Genomic DNA, 17,192 nt, shown 5'->3' on the forward strand with positions numbered 1-17,192 from the left:
TTAGCTAATGCAGGGCTCTCAAGTCTCACGCATTGGGCGTGAGACACACGCATTTCAACCCGTTCACACGCTCACACGCCACACCTTGTCTCACGTCCAATGCGTGAGACTTGAGAGCCCTGCTAATGCTAAAGCCACAGTCTCACATCTCTCAGGTTAGCCAGGGTTCGACAGTGCGACTGTTTTGGTCGCATTTGCGAGTGAATATATTTCTGTGCGACTTGGAAATACATTCAATCGCACCAGTGCGACAATTTCTTTTTTTATTTTTTATTTTTTATTTTTTATTTTTTTAAAGCTGAACTACTGTCATGCGCAGTCAATCTTATGTTCGTTAATAAGATCACAGCGCATCTAAACCAATGCAATCCTTTGAAAACAGAAGAAGAAAAAAAACAGACACGTGACCCGCAAGCACAACAAGCGCGCATTTACATTTGAAAATCCTGTCAGAAAAAGACCGCTGTTAAAATGAATCCGATTACGGCATACTTTAGCAAGGCTAATGTTAGCACCGTTCCAGACAGAGAGGAGGTAGAGGGGGGTAGTGGAGTCAACATTACAGCTGGAGACGAGAGTGACGAAGAAAACAGAGACGGGGAAAGCGAGGAGGAGAGCGCCCGGTCAGAAAGTGTGTCAGGGGAGGGGGAAGGTCATTATCCACGCGGTGATAATGGCGGTGCCACTGCCAACGCGAAGTCTGGTCTGACAAAAGTGACAAAGGTCTACAGGTACAGTGCCGAGTGGCAAACATCTTTCCCGTGGCTGTTGCTGAAGGAAGGGAAGATGTATTGCAAGTGGTGTGTCGCCCACATGAAGTTAGCTGGAAAGACCGCGTTTGTGTCAGGAGACGCACAGCTGAAACGCGACACAGTGAAAAAACATGGTCTGTCTCGCAAACATGTGAAATGCAGGGAAGCTTTCATGTCAGCTCAGAACAAGCCCCTTGAGAAAGCTGTTGGACGCCAGAAGGCTAGCTCCAGTGAGGAAATTAAAAGACAGCTCAAGTTAAAGTTTAACATCGCTTACTACGTGGCAAAAGAAGAGATCCCATTTATTAAATTCCACAAATTATTCGCCCTTCACAAGAAAAATGGCGTTGAATTAAATCCAACCTATAGTAATGACAAACGATGCGCTGACATGATCGGGCAGATAGCGGATGCCATGAGAGAAGACCTTGCTGTGAAGATCAATTCCGCACACTATCTCGCCTGGGCTTAATTATTTATTTATTCATGAATCATTTATTAATAAATGAATATTCTTACTTCCCCTTTACATTGTGTGAGTCTCCATTTTTATTACGGCCAAGAGCCGGTTATGATAATTCTGATATGTTATGATTATGATAATTTGTTGTCGTCATACGAAAATTGCGCAATTTTCATTGTGCTACTGAAATTGTTGGTGTGCTACTAATTTTTTTGACATGGTAGCACAGTGCTACCTGGGGAAAAGGTAAGCGTCAAACCCTGGGTTAGCTAATGCTAATGCTAAAGCCACAGTCCCACATCTCTCAGTTTAGCTAATGCTGAAGCCACAGTCCCACATCACTCAGGTTAGCTAATGCAACAGTCACAGTCGCTAGGCTAACCAGACCCAAGCCTTTATGAGTGGATCATATTACATGATCTCACACAGTGAGATTAAAACATATAGGGCGTAGTGTGCGGATAAGAGCATTAGCACTTAACCTCTCATCTCTCAGGTTAGCTAAGGCTAATGCTGTCGCTAAAACCACAGTCCCACATCTCTCAGGTTAGCTAAGGCTAACTGTAGCTATACTGTACCACTACAAGACTGCTACAGTAGAGCGCACCAATACTCTGCTATTCCGTGCTTTTGTCAGGCTAAACCAGATATATCAACAGCTAAGTTCTATTTACTGGCAATATAGTTTAAAGTTGTAGTAGACAGGTTATTTTTCATTCAAATATTGCCAAACGACCCTGGTATATCTGTAGCAGTTTGGCACCTAGTGCCTACTGCCAACCAAAATGTGCTTACGTACACAGAAAACTGGGGTAGAGAACCTCATGGGAGGTCTTGTCAGCTGAGCACTCACAAAATAGAGGTGCTAAAATTAGGAGATGAATTGACCAGAAGTGCAGTCCAGAATGATGGAGAAGGTGAGATGTGCAAACCCCATCTGTAGCAACCGTGGCATGCGGACCATGCCTTTGACTTAGCTCACAATGGAAAGTAGTGTTGTTCCGATACCGATACTAGTATCGGCATGGCCACCGATACGCACAAAAATGCTGGTATCGGTATCGGCGAGTACTTTACAAAAACGTAAAAAAAAAAAATAATATTTAATTTTTTGTTTTACAAAGGTTTTGAGCAGTGCCAGACTAAGTGTTAGCAATAATTTTACATCGAGGTGAGTATGCGGCTCAAAAAACATATCGGATCGGTACTCGGTATCGGCAAGTACTGCACGGTCAGGTATCGGTATCGGTATCGGGATCAAAAAATGGTATCGGAACAACACTAATATACACAATCTCCTCTCATACACAGTGTTTTTAGGAGTTATGGGGCCAGTTTCACAGACAAGGCTTAAGCCTAATCCTGGACTAAAAAGCATCTTCAATGGAGATTTTACATTGAAAGTGTGATTTAGTCCAGGACTAGGCTTAAGCCTTGTCTGTGAAACCGGCCCATGGTGTCTTACCAATTCCATTAATTATAGATAGATAGATAGATAGGCCTATCACGTAAACATGTTACTTTTTTTGTAATACTTTCACAGAGCTCCAAGAAGAGCGAGAAGAAGGACAGCCCAGCCCCAGAGGAAGCAGAGGAGCCCAAGGCTGAAGGCTGCATCTGTAAGTCTACTGATTGGAAGATCCTTCTGCTGTAGGGTTGATACTGCATGAATCAGCTAATCCTCAACATTACTACAAGCACCAATACACTATGAGACTAAATGTAATCCTTGAAAAACCAAGAATTCAGCCCCGCGGTGGTGTAGCGGTCTACGCACTGGCCACTAGTGCATGCTGCCCACCGGGGCCAGGGTTCGTATCCCGGCTCGCCAGATCCAGATATGGCCGAGGCACACGGGAAGCGGCATATTGGGCGGCCGCTTCCGAGGGCGGTATAGGAGTATTTCTGGACTAGGATCCGTCGCGCAACACCGCCCCCTGGGCGCCGGAATAACGGTGCTGGGCTCGAGGAGCCAGTCAGCTAGTCTGCCTGGCGGCCTCTTCTGGGACTGCCGGCCACGGGGTCGTGCGGCGGATCCTATGCAATAGGCAGGGGATAATTGGATGCTAAGTTGGGTTAAATTGGCTACCAAATTGGGTGAAAAAGGGATAAAATCTGAAGAAAAAAAAAAGAAAAAAAAAAAAGAATTCTGTGTTACGTTAATGTCTCTCTCTCTCCCCCCCCCCCCCCCTCCCTCCTGTCCCTAGCGGCCGTCTTCAGGAGGATGGCATCAGCCCTCAACCCCTTCAAGAAGACCTCCAGGAAGACCCAGAAGCCCACCTGAATGAGTCAATAAATGTTTGATTCTGTGCATTCAATCTATTGTATTCCTTGTCTTTTCTCATTTCACAGTTGGATTTAATCATCCACATTACCAGAGATCGGCTTTAAGAGCAGCCTTCATGGACCGGTGAAAACGTTCACACAGGCCATTAGCCTGTGGGTGATAAGCCGTAGTGCGGTGGAGGGAGACACCCAGCTGCTGAGTAATGGAAGTCCATAAGCCAGAAGTGAACTGGGCCCCCCGATCAGAGGAAAGGTCTGAGGGGACCCCAAACCGGGAGACCCAGGTGCCGATGAATGCGCGGGCCACCTCAGCTGTGGTAGTCTCCGTCAGTGGGACGGCCTCTGGCCAACGGGTGGTCAGCACCAGAACAGCGAAGTGCGCTGCTGGACAAGGCCAAGTCCTTCCGGCCGATCCCTACCTCATGCCACAGCGTTCCTAAGGTACGTGTCCCGCCTGATCTTAAGGCAGCGGGGTATGTCTTTATCCGCCAAGACGCCCATCGAGCCCCTCTGCAACCGCCCTATGATGGTCCCTACCGGGTCGTGGAGACAGGCGACAAATCCTTTATTATCGACATGGGGGGTAGTAAGGAACGCATCTCGGTGGATCGCCTTAAGCCAGCTCATCTGGACTTGGACCGTCCCATCGAGGTGGCCCACCCGCCTCGCCGCGGTCGCCCCCCTGTTAAAACAGTCCCGACCCTAGCTCCTGCAGACCCCCTGCCCTGCCGTCCGAGGCCGGCCAAACGTCCGCCTGTTGTTTTTCCCCTGCCTCGGTCTCCTGTGCCTGCTCAAGGGCGCCAGAGTCGCTTTGGGCGAGTTATCAGAGTCCCTGACCGTTTTTTGGGGCCGGTTCTTGTGAATTCTGGGGGGACGTGTGTAGTGACCGCTCGTTAGCGAGCAGAGTATTCGTAATTCACGGCGTTCCAGCCTTGTACAAAGCACTGTTGATATGTTTGTGTTTACTCCATCACCCAGGCTGCTTAGCGGGTGATATGACGGGATATAAGTGGGACGGAAATGAATGAATGTTGTTGTTGTCAGTAGGGCTGTTACGATTATTCGACGTCGTCGACGTCATCGACTACGGCAATTCGTCGGTTTGCGTAATATGCGTCGGTTAGTCGTAAATAAACAAAATGGCGTTTTTTTTTTTTTTTTTTACCTTTATTTTACCAGGCGAGACAATTAAGTGTATGAGTGAAAAATGGATAGCTACTAGCTAATGTTACACAAGCAATGTAGCTCACCACAGTTCGTATGTCTTGTCTTCTGGTGTTAGTAACGTTAGCTATGTAGCTGGCTAGCTACGGTAGCCTATTGTCATTGTGGTGCGAGCACCTACTGTACGTTATCTAGCTCGTAGCTCGCATGCTACGTTAGCATCAATTTAGCTAATCATAACATAGCAGCGAGAGTAACGTTAGCTAGCTATGTAGCTACTAGCTAGCTATGTGTTGTGGTGATGGACAGACTTCTAAATGGCCATGTTGGCATTCAAGTTGGCTAAACATAGCAGTGAGGTGGAGCCCAAATTTTTTTTTTTTTACAGTACAAAAATTATCGTTAGACTTATCGATAAATTAGTCGTTAGACTAACCGACTAATCGATAAAATAATCGCTAGATTAATCGTTAGAAAAATAGTCGTTTGGGACAGCACTAGTTGTCAGTACGCATGCAGAGAGTGAGAATAAAGCACATGATTGTTTTTCTACCGGCAAACCGACTACATCGTCCTGTTATTGCCGTCACTCCTACAACATAGCCTTTATTTATGTAAACCAGCTCCTTCCCTTCTTGTGATTTTTTTTTTAAAAGTTTTTTTTTTCCCTTTCCTAACACCAGGGGAGCCACCCCTCCTAAATTTCGTTGTTTGGTACCTGTACTGTAGCAATGACAATAAAGTCCATTCATTCATTCATTCATATACAGTTTGTTTAACCCACCTGAATGAACGAGAATCATGGACTAGGTTTTAACATGAACGTTACTTGTGGCTTGTTTATTGAGGAACCGATGTCGCTCCACCAGTGTTGCCAGATTGGGCTACTTTTGGTCACACTTGGACGGGTGGATTCGGCAGCTTTTAGACTGGTTGGGCTGGAAATGGTCAAATCCCGTCTGGCAACCCTGCGCTCCACTACAGCGCTTGGCTGGTGGGGTGAGATGGAGCCGGGAGGATGTTGAGTTACCGTTGTGTGAAGTGGATAAAATCACCAACATGACACAACGTGACTCAGATTACATTTTCTGGGGATTTTTTATTATTATTATTTTTGAATCCAGGTATGGCGAGTGCCATAGATTGCCATACCAAAACAAGGTCTATCGAGACACAGAGAGTGAGCCACGCACTTTTATTAATTAATGGATTAAAGAGCCGCACACAGACAGGCAAAGAGCCACACACAGACAGGCAAAGAGCCGCACACAGACGGGTTGGCCACCCCTGGACTAGATCCACTAGCTCCGCACTGCTACTGACATACGTTCTACTTAATCATCATGTCATCATGGCACATTTTCTTTATTATGCAGTGAGATACATACATGTGTGGTTTTATTCACATCGTGACACATACAACGGTTGGGATCCTAGATCATATTTGATTGTGGATGCGAAATCGACATGTCGAATGTCCAAAATCGAATGTCCTCCTGATCATAGAAAGATTTACTACTAGAAGAATCAGTACACATATCTTACCGCTAGACATCAGTTCTGTAATTCAGTATTTTATTTTGTTATTACACATTTCCTGAAATTAACGACTTACACGTTTGACAATCATATTTAAAATCATCAAGATAATGTTCCTCTTGAATAATGGCATTTGTAAAGAATAATGTGGGTTAGCTCTATGAATACTAGGGGTGCAACGGTTCAGTTGGCCCACGGTTCGGTACGGTTCGGTATTTTGGGTCACGGTTTTCGGTACGGTTCGGTTCAGAAACAAACGTTCCAGACCAACTCGACCTCTGACCAAAGGCCACGTTCGAGGCATTCACGTGGACGCTCCGGCGCTCTCAGAGCTAATTTACGAACGCGGCCAAATTGATCTTCTCGCCATAAAGCTTAAGCGTACAGTGGGCTTCCTGTATAGATTTAAATCTTGCTTTTCCTTGGCTTCCAGAAAACGTCTTGTCTCCGCCCTTTTCCTTTCACAATTGGATTATGGTGATACAGTATATAGGTTTGCTTCTCTGTCCACTTTATCCAAGCTAGACCCCCTGTATCATTCGGTTCTAAGATACATCACCAATAGTGCCTTCAGGACCCATCACTGTACACTGTATAGTCTGGTTGGATGGCCATCTCTTTCTGTCAGAAGGCTCCAACACTGGTACACTCTTGTGTTTAAAATCATCTCTGGCTTCTTACCGAATTATCTGGGCCTGAAGTTCATCCCTATACCGAGTGGCTCGGGTCTCAGGTCTCGTAGATGGCTACAATACAAGGTGCCACTTATCATGAACAATGTTGGAAGGGCAAGCTTGTCTTATTATGGCCCTTGGTCTTGGAATGACCTACAGACTACTTTTAAATTAGAGGCCCTTATTTCCATAAGTATCTTCAAGCGTAGATTAAAGGATGTGGTCACCGCTCGCTGTACCTGCTTTGGTTAGACTTCTCAATGTTTTAATCACCTTGTAAATACCCCTACCATTGTTTGTCTATTGTATTGTTGCCACTGTCTTATGTCCTGTCTTGTTATCTGAACAGTTTTTTTAAGCTACTATTTTGACCCTGTCTTGGCCAGGTCTCTCTTGTAAAAGAGGTTTTAATCTCAATGTGACTTCCTGGTAAAATAAAGGTTAAAAAAAAAAAAAAAAAAAAAAAAAACGAAAACCGAAAACCGTCACGGTTCACTAGTGAATTGAGCCGTGGAACGCAAACCGTACCGTCCGTAAAAAAAACCGAGAACCGTTGCACCCCTAATGAATACATGTGAAATTTAATGTACATGCAGTCCCTAGTGAAACACATTTGATCCCTTTGCCTCTTCCCACCTCTTCTCTCTTGGTTTCCCAGACAAGTGTCTAACCTACACACACTGGTACATGTGGCAACAATCTCCTGGACGGCCTTCTGCACTCTTCACACGCCTGACGTGGGACCCAGGAGGGCAGGTTGTGGGTGCTTTGGGGCAATTCTCAAAATTGCATGTGCAAATAGCAGTTATTTGTGGGCAGCATTGATCAGGAGGAGTGAAGGGCTCAGTCAAGAAGGAATCAGCAGGGCAAGGTGGAGCTGGGATCTCAGGGCAGTGGACATTACTGCAGCGAGCTTTCTCTGACAGACACGCACGTGCACACACACACACACACACACACAGACCACATACACACACACACACACACAGGGGAGAAAGAGAATATGAGATAAGAATCCATAGCCATTTAGCCTCAAATCGCCTAAATCTCAGTAATTTGTCCTCTGCTGTTTTTGAAAAGTTGAAGATGCTCGATCAAATAGAGTTGGGATATCGCTATCACTACGGTTGTAATGTTGTTCAGTGAAACTAACTCTAACTCACCCCGCAGGTCTTCACACTGGTCTGGAGAGAGTCGTCGTATACGGATATCCTTCATTGAACACACACACTGGTCTCCCTGCAAATCACAGCCCCAACTCATATAGGGCTTGGGTACAGGCTCGGGTACAGGCTCGGGTTCACTCGGGTTCTCGTCCAACGGCTCATAATATCCGTACATCCGGACTATGAGGGGAGGAAGTTAATTGAATAAAGTTCAGCATTGAATCATACTACAAACCTCAGTCCAGTCCAGTTTCTTGAATGGAGACATGATGATTAATATATATATATATTTCTTTTCTATTGCTTTTTATGTATAAAGCAATAGTAGTCAGGTTTGTTATATAATTTCGTGGGAATTTTTTGGGGATTTGTTAATCTATACATTTTTGGAAAGGGCATTGTATGAGGAATCACTGCATGTCCTGGCTCAGACAAGAAGATCATTAAATATGCCATTAGGCTAAAGATTTACCTGCCGCTGTTGCCATAACATCCAAAAATGTATAGATTAGCAAATCCCCCCAAAAAGCCAACAAAAGTTTAAATCATAACATCGAGACTTTCTAATGCAGAAGGTTGTCATGATCATACTGTGGTCCGTGGACTCAAGTATGGAAGTAATAGAACAACTACAATTTCTTAAAGTATAAGTTACACATTTTTATGTGATGATATAAAAAATTAAAATAAAAGCGTTATAACTACAACCATTGGATTCCTTGACCCTGAAAATGTAGGTTTAGCAGTTAAAATCAATGTTCTAGCTTATTTAGAAGCCAAGATATTACAAAGCGTTTGTATTATGGCGGCCATTTTTTAAATGCCAAGATGGCCGCCTTTCAGACATCTGTGCAAATGGAAACATATATTTTCTGATTCCTCATACAATGCCCTTTCCAAAAATGTATAGATTAACAAATCCCCAAAAAATTCCCACGAAAGTTTAAATTGAAACATAGTGAAACTGACTATAGAAAAGAAATAGCCAAACCAGGGAGGTATTTCACATGTCTGTATATACAGCACTCACCTTCCACTTCTTTTTGGCATTCTTCTGGATCATCGTAACCGTGGTGGCTATTGTAGCAGGTCTGTACGTTGTAGCAGTCACACACACCCGTCCTGATGCTGCAGCCCCACTTCCAGGGACACAGGGGGTCTTCCCAGGCATCCATCGTCAGCCCTGGTAACTCTAGTAGACAGAGAACACAGACAGGATGAGTTTAGGGGAATACGATGAAGGGAGAGAGGAAAAAGAGGGCAAGAGAAATGCTTTATTCCAAGGTCTGCCTCTAAACGTTAACTTTGTTCAACATTTGTGAGCCATTTATCACCTGAAGCCTTGTATAAATCAATAACAATAGATCTGATGAACTTGCTCACTAATTCAAGGGTTACCAAATGATGTATCAATGTTTCTAAGCTAACTGTCATGAGGCGTTCAAATGAAATGTCAATGAAAAGAGACAATTTGCAGACTCATTTTGATAAAGAAAAGAATCCAACCTATCAGAGCAAGCTGGATCCGCTAACATAATCAACCCCTTTCATAACTGTTACTCAAAACCCAAATTCCACTCACAATATGTCGGGGCAATACCTCAATGTCAGCTCATAAGCTAGCTGTTATCATCCCAATCCTCTTACCTTTGCACACGCCGGTGTGGGGGGGTAAGGAAGCTTGAAGATTTGATCCCAATCATGAGAAGGATGAGACACTTCATGTTGATGTTGTCTGTTGTGATGTGATGTGTGAAATAGTCTTGAATCTAATCGAAATGGTCTGATCACACCGATCGCTAATGACCAGACTGTGCCCTGGCAGAGTAGAAATGCAGCAGGTTTGTCACACACCCACACACACCCACCCACCCACACACACACCCACACACACACACACACACACACACACACACACACACACACACACACACACACACACGCACACACATACACACACACATACACATTCTTACGATGACTGATGGATAGATTGATGGATAGGATGGGGGGGCGCCCAGCCTTCGCAGCCTGTATCCAGTTCCTCGAGAGCAAGCCAAAAAGATGATAGCCTGTCCGGTGAGTTGTTGCTCAAGAATTCCATCGAAGAAGAACAAATAAAAGCAATACAAACAACACATAAATGAGCTATAAATAAAAACTATATTTGTCTTTTCATGGTTGCAGCAATTTCCTTTCACTTGTTGGTACTGAACATGACGCAGAGTCAAAAATACATTTTACAAACACCTTAAATCCAACAGTCACTTTGGATAGAGGCGTCTGCTAAATAAAATGAATAAATGAGTAGAAAATGCCACAGAAATCAAACATGCTACTTAACTACAAGGGGGTTACCACACTCTCTATCAAACTGGTTTCAGTGGCATTTCCCCTTCCACAACCTGTATGGCACACACTGATGTTCTTGCTGCTCTAATGCACAACCTGGTGGATTTTTTTTGCCAAATCAGTTGTGCAATAGTAAATGTTGGTGAGTTGTTTCTATACAATTGACTTATATGACATTAAGGTAATGAATAAAGGAGACAACTACAGTGTGTAGGTGGTAATCTACATCTTTCCTAGCAGGCAGACTGGTTCAATCTCCGTAGAAACAAAACATTACAGATTTAGCTATTCTCAACTCTAAATTGCTCTACCCGTTGAACCAACTACTTCAGGCAGAACGGAAATGGAAATGGACCACAGAATGTGAACAGGCCTTCCAGGAAGTGAAGAAGCTTGTGACATCGGAGACAGTACTCACACACTACGACCCCTCCTTGCCTGTGAAGTTAGCATGCGACGCTTCGCCGTATGGTATAGGAGCCGTTATGTCACATGTGATGCGGGACGGGACCGAAAGAACAATAGCGTTCGCCTCACGCTCCCTGGCCCCGGCCGAGAAGAATTACTCTCAAATAGACAAGGAGGCGTTGGGCCTGGTCTGGGGCGTAAAACGGTTTAACCAGTACCTGTACGGCAGGGAGTTCATCCTGGTGACTGACCATCAACCGCTGGTCTCGATATTCAACCCCCAGAAGGCGATTCCCGTGACAGCTGCAGCACGGATGCAACGCTGGGCCCTGTTCCTAGGAGGGCACCGGTACAAGATCGAATTCAAGAGAACACTGCAACACGCCAACGCAGACGGGTTGTCCCGGCTGCCACTTGACACAGCAACAACGACAAAGGGGGACAAGGAACCGGTGGAGATGTTCACACTCATGCAACTCGAAAGCCTCCCGGTGACGGCGGAAATGATTGAGAGAGAGACCCGGAAAGATGCAACTCTCTCACAAGTGTACAGAGCAACGCAGACTGGCTGGACAACCCACGAAGGGTCTCCCCTCACTCCCTATTACCGACGTAGGGACGAGCTCACCATTGACTCTGGATGCCTTATGTGGGGAATGAGGATCGTCATCCCCACCAAGCTCAGGTCCAGGGTGCTGGAAGAGCTACACAGTGGCCATCTAGGAGTGGTGAAGATGAAAGCACTCGCCAGGAGCTACGTCTGGTGGCCGGGGATTGACCAACAGATAGAACAGCTCGCCATGCATTGCTCTGGCTGCCAGCGTGTACAGAATGAGCCGACAGTTGCACCTCTCCATGCCTGGGAATGGCCTGCATCGCCATGGCAACGTATCCACATTGATTTCGCCGGTCCATTCATGAAGACAACATTCCTAGTGGTGGTCGATGCATGTTCAAAGTGGCCAGAAGTGTTCACCATGAGCTCCACGACAACAGCCCACACGATCGACGTGTTGAGAAGCCTCTTTGCAAGAACTGGTATCCCCGAACAGTTGGTGAGTGACAATGGTCCTCAATTCACGGCTAATGAATTCCAGATGTTCCTGAAGCTCAATGGAATTCGCCACATAACATCAGCCCCCTATCATCCGGCTACCAACGGGCTCGCCGAGAGGTTCGTACAAACCCTAAAACAAGGTCTGCGAGCTATGGCAGATGCCTCTCTCTCTCTACGTCAGAAGCTGGCCAATGTCCTGTTTGCCTACCGTAACGCCACTCACGCTACTACCAACCGGACACCCGCCATGCTGTTCCTGGGACGTGGGTTACGCTCAAGACTGGACTTGCTTAAGCCAAATCTGCGGCGGACTGTAATGGATCGGCAGATCAGACAGGGTCTAAGGGCGCACGACAGGGAAACACGTCAACTAGAGATTGGACAGACTGTGCTGGCCAGGGATTACCGTGGAGAACACAAGTGGGTGCCCGGCATAATCAAAGAAAGACAAGGGCCCTTGTCCTACACTGTAGAAGTAGCTCCTGGCACTGTCTGGCGACGCCACCTTGACCAACTACGGAGGTCAGAGGTACGCACTGCAGAAGAGGTGGTGGATCCTGCTGCACGTATCACCAACACTGCTCAGGAGAGCCTGGGCCTGCCGACCTCCGACCGTGAAACGGGGTGTCTGCCTAGCCCTGGTCGGCCCCTGACCCCACGCCTGGGTCTCCCTGCTGGTGGTGCGAGCCCGGGGGTCACACCCCCGGAGGAGAGACGTTATCCAACACGCACCCACAGACCTCCAGACAAACTATCTCTCTGAATAAGACACTAGTGTGTTTAGTTATCCGTTTAAAGCAAGGGTATTGTTAGTTATGTTCAACCTAGTAAATGCTATGGTGTTAATGTTGTTGTTATCTAGAAGGGGAGGAGTTGTAGAGTATTTGGGTTTGCATCTATTGCTCTAGCATTGTTTATTCTACCTGGCCTGAGTATGTTACGTCACTACGTGATTACGTACCTGTTGGACGTACCTCCCAGCATTCCTATGTAGGAAGTGACATGCAATGTAACGTGGTCATTACTCCAAGTAAAGAAGCTAGTAAACTACAGTCCGTTTCTCCGTGTTTATTTGAGTAGCCTACTAACCACAGTAGGTACATAACAGTTAGCTCTATGAATAAATGTGAAATTTAATGTACATGCAGTCCCTAGTGAAACACATTTGATCCCTTTGCCTCTTCCCACCTCTTCTCTCTTGGTTTCCCAGACAAGTGTCTAACCTACACACACTGGTACATGTGGCAACAATCTCCTGGACGGCCTTCTGCACTCTTCACACGCCTGACGTGGGACCCAGGAGGGCAGGTTGTGGGTGCTTTAGGGCATAGCCGTATTATAGATTTCTACAGTACATCATTAGTATATAGTAAATAAATGTAGTAAAATAGTATATACATTAAGCATCTGTTACATGCATATTTAGACACAATATATATGTATGTATATGTATTTAGACACACATATTTGGTCAAACAAACAAGTTAAGTACTGGTATGACTGATGTTCAATGAGAGGACATCCACATGCAGGACCAATTCTGGAGATTCAGATTCCTTCATATGCATAGGCACAAACTCTTCCCTTCAGTAGAATACAGTGCCTGTGTGTCTGTCTGTCTGTCTCTCTCTCTCTCTCTCTCTCTCTCTCTCTCTCTCTCTCTCTCTCTCTCTCTCTCTCTCTCTGTCTCTCTCTCTCTCTCTCTCTCTCTCTCTCTCTCTCTCTCTCTCTCTCTCTCTCTCTCTCTCTGTATCTGTTCATTTGATTGTATATCCGTCAATCTCGTTCACTGATGGAATTGTAGTGGGATGTTTATTATTGGGATGTTTATTCACTAATCTATTCATTATGGCCCATGTGTTATCTCTGGTACTACTGCTGAAACTAGGCTTGTGAGTCTAGGCATGTTGTCATTTGTTTTCCTTCCTTTACTTTATTGAAATTTAAACAAACATTCCCATTTGCAACAGGCCGCAGTGTCACACATCATAGCAGTAGCCTACTGTCACTGAAGGGAACTGTTGAACACATCTGTCTATGATGATTGAGTTGTTACAGAGGATAATACACTGTGTATCTTAAAAACGTCTTCTTCTATTATCGTTTTATTAAACGTGTATGCACGTGATGTATTTGCTTACTAATTTCATGTGACGGAGAAACAATTATGCCATTTTGTGTGACAACAATGTTTTTTATGGAAGTACTGTATTGTATTCTACTGGGCCCTGTTCAACAGTGTTGTTGTAGGCTTGGTGTTCCATAAAAAAAACTTGATTCAAAACACTCACTACAACTGACTTCTGCACTTTCAGTTAAATCTTTGTAACACCTTTGTACAGTAGATATTTTTTTAAATGGCTTAAAATAAGTAATAAATTGAAACTTTATACTTTTGGGGATTTGTATGCTATTCTTTTTCACTGTTCCCATTGATGGCTGGCTTATTAAATGCTAGTTTTTCTGCTAATTAATCAGTCTCTCCTCTCTCTGGTTATTGTCATAGGTTCCTTCCTTGTTTCTTCTCCTTTTCTGTTTGTCTCCGTCTCATCTGCAAGGTGTGTCAGATCTTGTGTATTTGTAATCCAAAAAGCTAAATGATGTGTGTGTGTGTGTGTGTGTGTGTGTGTGTGTTTGTGTGTGTTTGTTTGAGGGAGAGTGAGCCTTTCAGTCAGACAGAGAAGTGCTTTGTTCACGACGGTGTCTCTTGGCTGTGGTGTCTGCGGCTGCTCTGTGTTCTCTCCGGGCCCGCTCCCCTCCCCTCCTTTCGAATGAATGAATGAATGTGTTATGAAGGCCCACAATTTAGAGCCAGTTTAGTTTTCCCCAAGTCAGCCCTATTCTGCCCCTGTTATTTCCTTTATTATTTTCTATACTATTCCTGTACGTTTCATGAAGGTGTATGTATTGTTATTGTAATGTTTATGTATATGTTTAATGACGTGGTATATCCGGGGTGTGTCCGTGACCCGGATGCTGTGTCCGGTTGATATATATAGGGACGGAAGTGCTCTGTGCGTCAGTGTGACGAGAATCAGAGTGATGAGAGCAACGAGAGTGAGAAGAAGCAGAGAGAACGGAGAAGTCGATCTAAGATGGCGGAGTCAGTAACACGCACACCGTGCTGAAGCTGAAGACGCCAAGAGTGATTATCGAGTTCACAACTGTGATAGCCCGTTTAGCTGTGTTCCCGTTAGCCAGCCTTGCCAGCAGCCGGCTGCTAACGTCGGACCAAGCGAGACCCAAGCGTGGACAGAGCCGTCGCCTCCACGAGTGGATTGCGACCGACCGCTGACTCCACCGGAGCTTACCGTGGACCCCCGGACCTGAGCCCTTCACACCTCGTCGTGGACTTCGAAGAAGCCCTTTCCCTTCGAGTTGCTACGTCACCCCCCCCTTCGTCTGCTGCCTTACTCAAAGCACATGCGAGCTCCAACCAGGCCTCAACGAGCTCATTCTCAGTCCGGGACTTTAAGCCTTTTCCAGGCCAGGTACTGTGAGTGAGTGAGTGAGTGTGTGTGTGGCCGGCGGGGAGGGAGTATATTTGGGAGATATATATATCTAATTTGTATAATAAATGTGTTCGTTCATATTGGATACCGTTGCTGTGTGTTTCGTTGTCTGGTAGCTAATGCTAATGCTAATGCTAATGCTAATGCTAATGCTAATGCTAATGCTAATGCTAATGCTAACGATAGTACTGCTAGTCTAAAGGGTTGCTGGCGCCCCCTGCCTGTATCCTCCTGCACTGCCTATTTAGCTCAGAGTTAGTTAGATAACCAGCCCTTCCTAAATTCTACAGTCCTTTTAGCTACTCCCTGGTTACAATTGGTCCTTCGAGCCGGATAGGTTGTGTAGTGATAGCATGGCTGAGCGCAGCCAACCAGACAAGACAGTTACCCCCCCTTCTCCGCCCCCTGAGCCAGAGCCACGACCACAGAGAGTCCCGCGGTTGCCTCCGAGGTTACAGGAGTATGAGCTTGAGCTCGAAAGCTCACTGAGTGGTAGTGAGGAGCGCACTCCACGGGATACAGTGGTCGGAGAGGCCGAGGTGTCCGCCGGCGCGCGGGTGGCTAGCACCGAGACAGCCATCCAAGAGCACCAGCCTGAGGATGAGATGGCAGAACAGCAGGGTTTTGCCGTAGAAACGGAAGAGCAGGAAGGAGAGGCCCGGTCCGACAGCGCCTGCGGGCGGAAGAGGGAGGGCCTCCGCCTTAACGATCTGCCTCCCAGTACGGCGCGCTCGAGACCTAGCTCCTGCCGTTCAGTGGCTTCCTCCCGGTCCAGGGTTTCCGTGGGCAGTTCTGCCTCTGGGGCGGATAGCATGCACTCCAGAGGGAGTAGTGCCGCGCTGTCCGAATGTATGCGCCAACAGGCCGAGATGGCGTTAGAGCGGGAACGCCTCCAGTTCGAGCGTGAACGCCTCCAGATGGAGGGGGCGGAACGCGCGGCGGAGAGGCAGCGCCAGGAGGCGCTAGAACGTGAACGCCTCCAGATGGAGGGGGCGGAACGCGCGGCGGAGAGGCGTGAACGCCTCCAGATGGAGGGGGCGGAACGCGCGGCGGAGAGGCAGCGCCAGGAGGCGCTAGAACGTGAACGCCTCCAGATGAACGGAGCGGAACGTGCGGCGGAGAGACAGCGCCAGGAGGCTTTAGAGAGGGAACGCATCCATTTCGAGCGCGAGCGCCTCCAGATGGAGGGGGCGGAACGCGCGGCGGAGAGGCAGATGGCAAGAGAGCAACTGCACGCGGAGAAGATGGAGGAAGTGATGCAGACCATGCGCGACGTGTGCATCAGCGGAGCTCCGTCGGCCCGTAGCTCCAGAGCATCATCCGCACGGCCCTCTCGAGTGCCATCTCCTGAACCCCCCGCCGATGGCTCCATGACCCCCGCCATGACTGTCCAACTACAGGCCCAGCTGACCACCTGGAAAGAAGAGGACCAGGGACCCGACCGCTACGCGGCCCAGAGGGAGCCAGCGTCGCTGCCCGGGAGGGGAGCCATTTCCCAAGAGCGTAGCACACCCCTAGGTCCTCCAGTGAACCAAGAGGCATGCAGGCCGGACACCCAGACCGTCACTCCAGCCCCGATCATCCACTACAGGATGTTTCCCCAGGTGGAGGGACCCAAGTTCCCCTTCTTCAAGGACGAGGACAGGAGCCAGTATGGGGAACTACGCATCTGCCTAGACACGCTCTTGGACGACTCCTGCTCAGAGTCCTACAAATATGCGATTCTCCTTCAGCATGTGAGGAACCCCAGAGCCCACAACATGGTTCTGGCCCATGCCTCCGCACCGACACCTTACACCAGAGCGCTCGCCGACTTGGA

At 46.9% G+C, this 17,192-nt stretch overlaps 1 protein-coding gene and 1 long non-coding RNA gene across 2 annotated transcripts in view; both read right to left on the reverse strand.

Moving 5' to 3' along the window:
* LOC308162397 (uncharacterized protein) overlaps window positions 1-17,192 on the reverse strand; it is a gene marked incomplete at both ends in the record, with an annotated part of 93,302 nt that overhangs the window by 24,208 nt on the left and 51,902 nt on the right. The window lies entirely within an intron of this gene.
* LOC308162180 lies at window positions 7,449-9,211 on the reverse strand. The gene is made up of 3 exons (XR_013937577.1): window positions 9,075-9,211; window positions 8,042-8,224; window positions 7,449-7,797 (listed from the first exon to the last, which is right to left on the reverse strand). It is a non-coding gene; the product is annotated as an uncharacterized lncRNA (long non-coding RNA).

This window comes from Nansenia antarctica, assembly GCF_963989245.1.
Source record: "Nansenia antarctica genome assembly, chromosome: 7".
Taxonomy (NCBI): Eukaryota; Metazoa; Chordata; class Actinopteri; order Argentiniformes; family Microstomatidae; genus Nansenia; species Nansenia antarctica.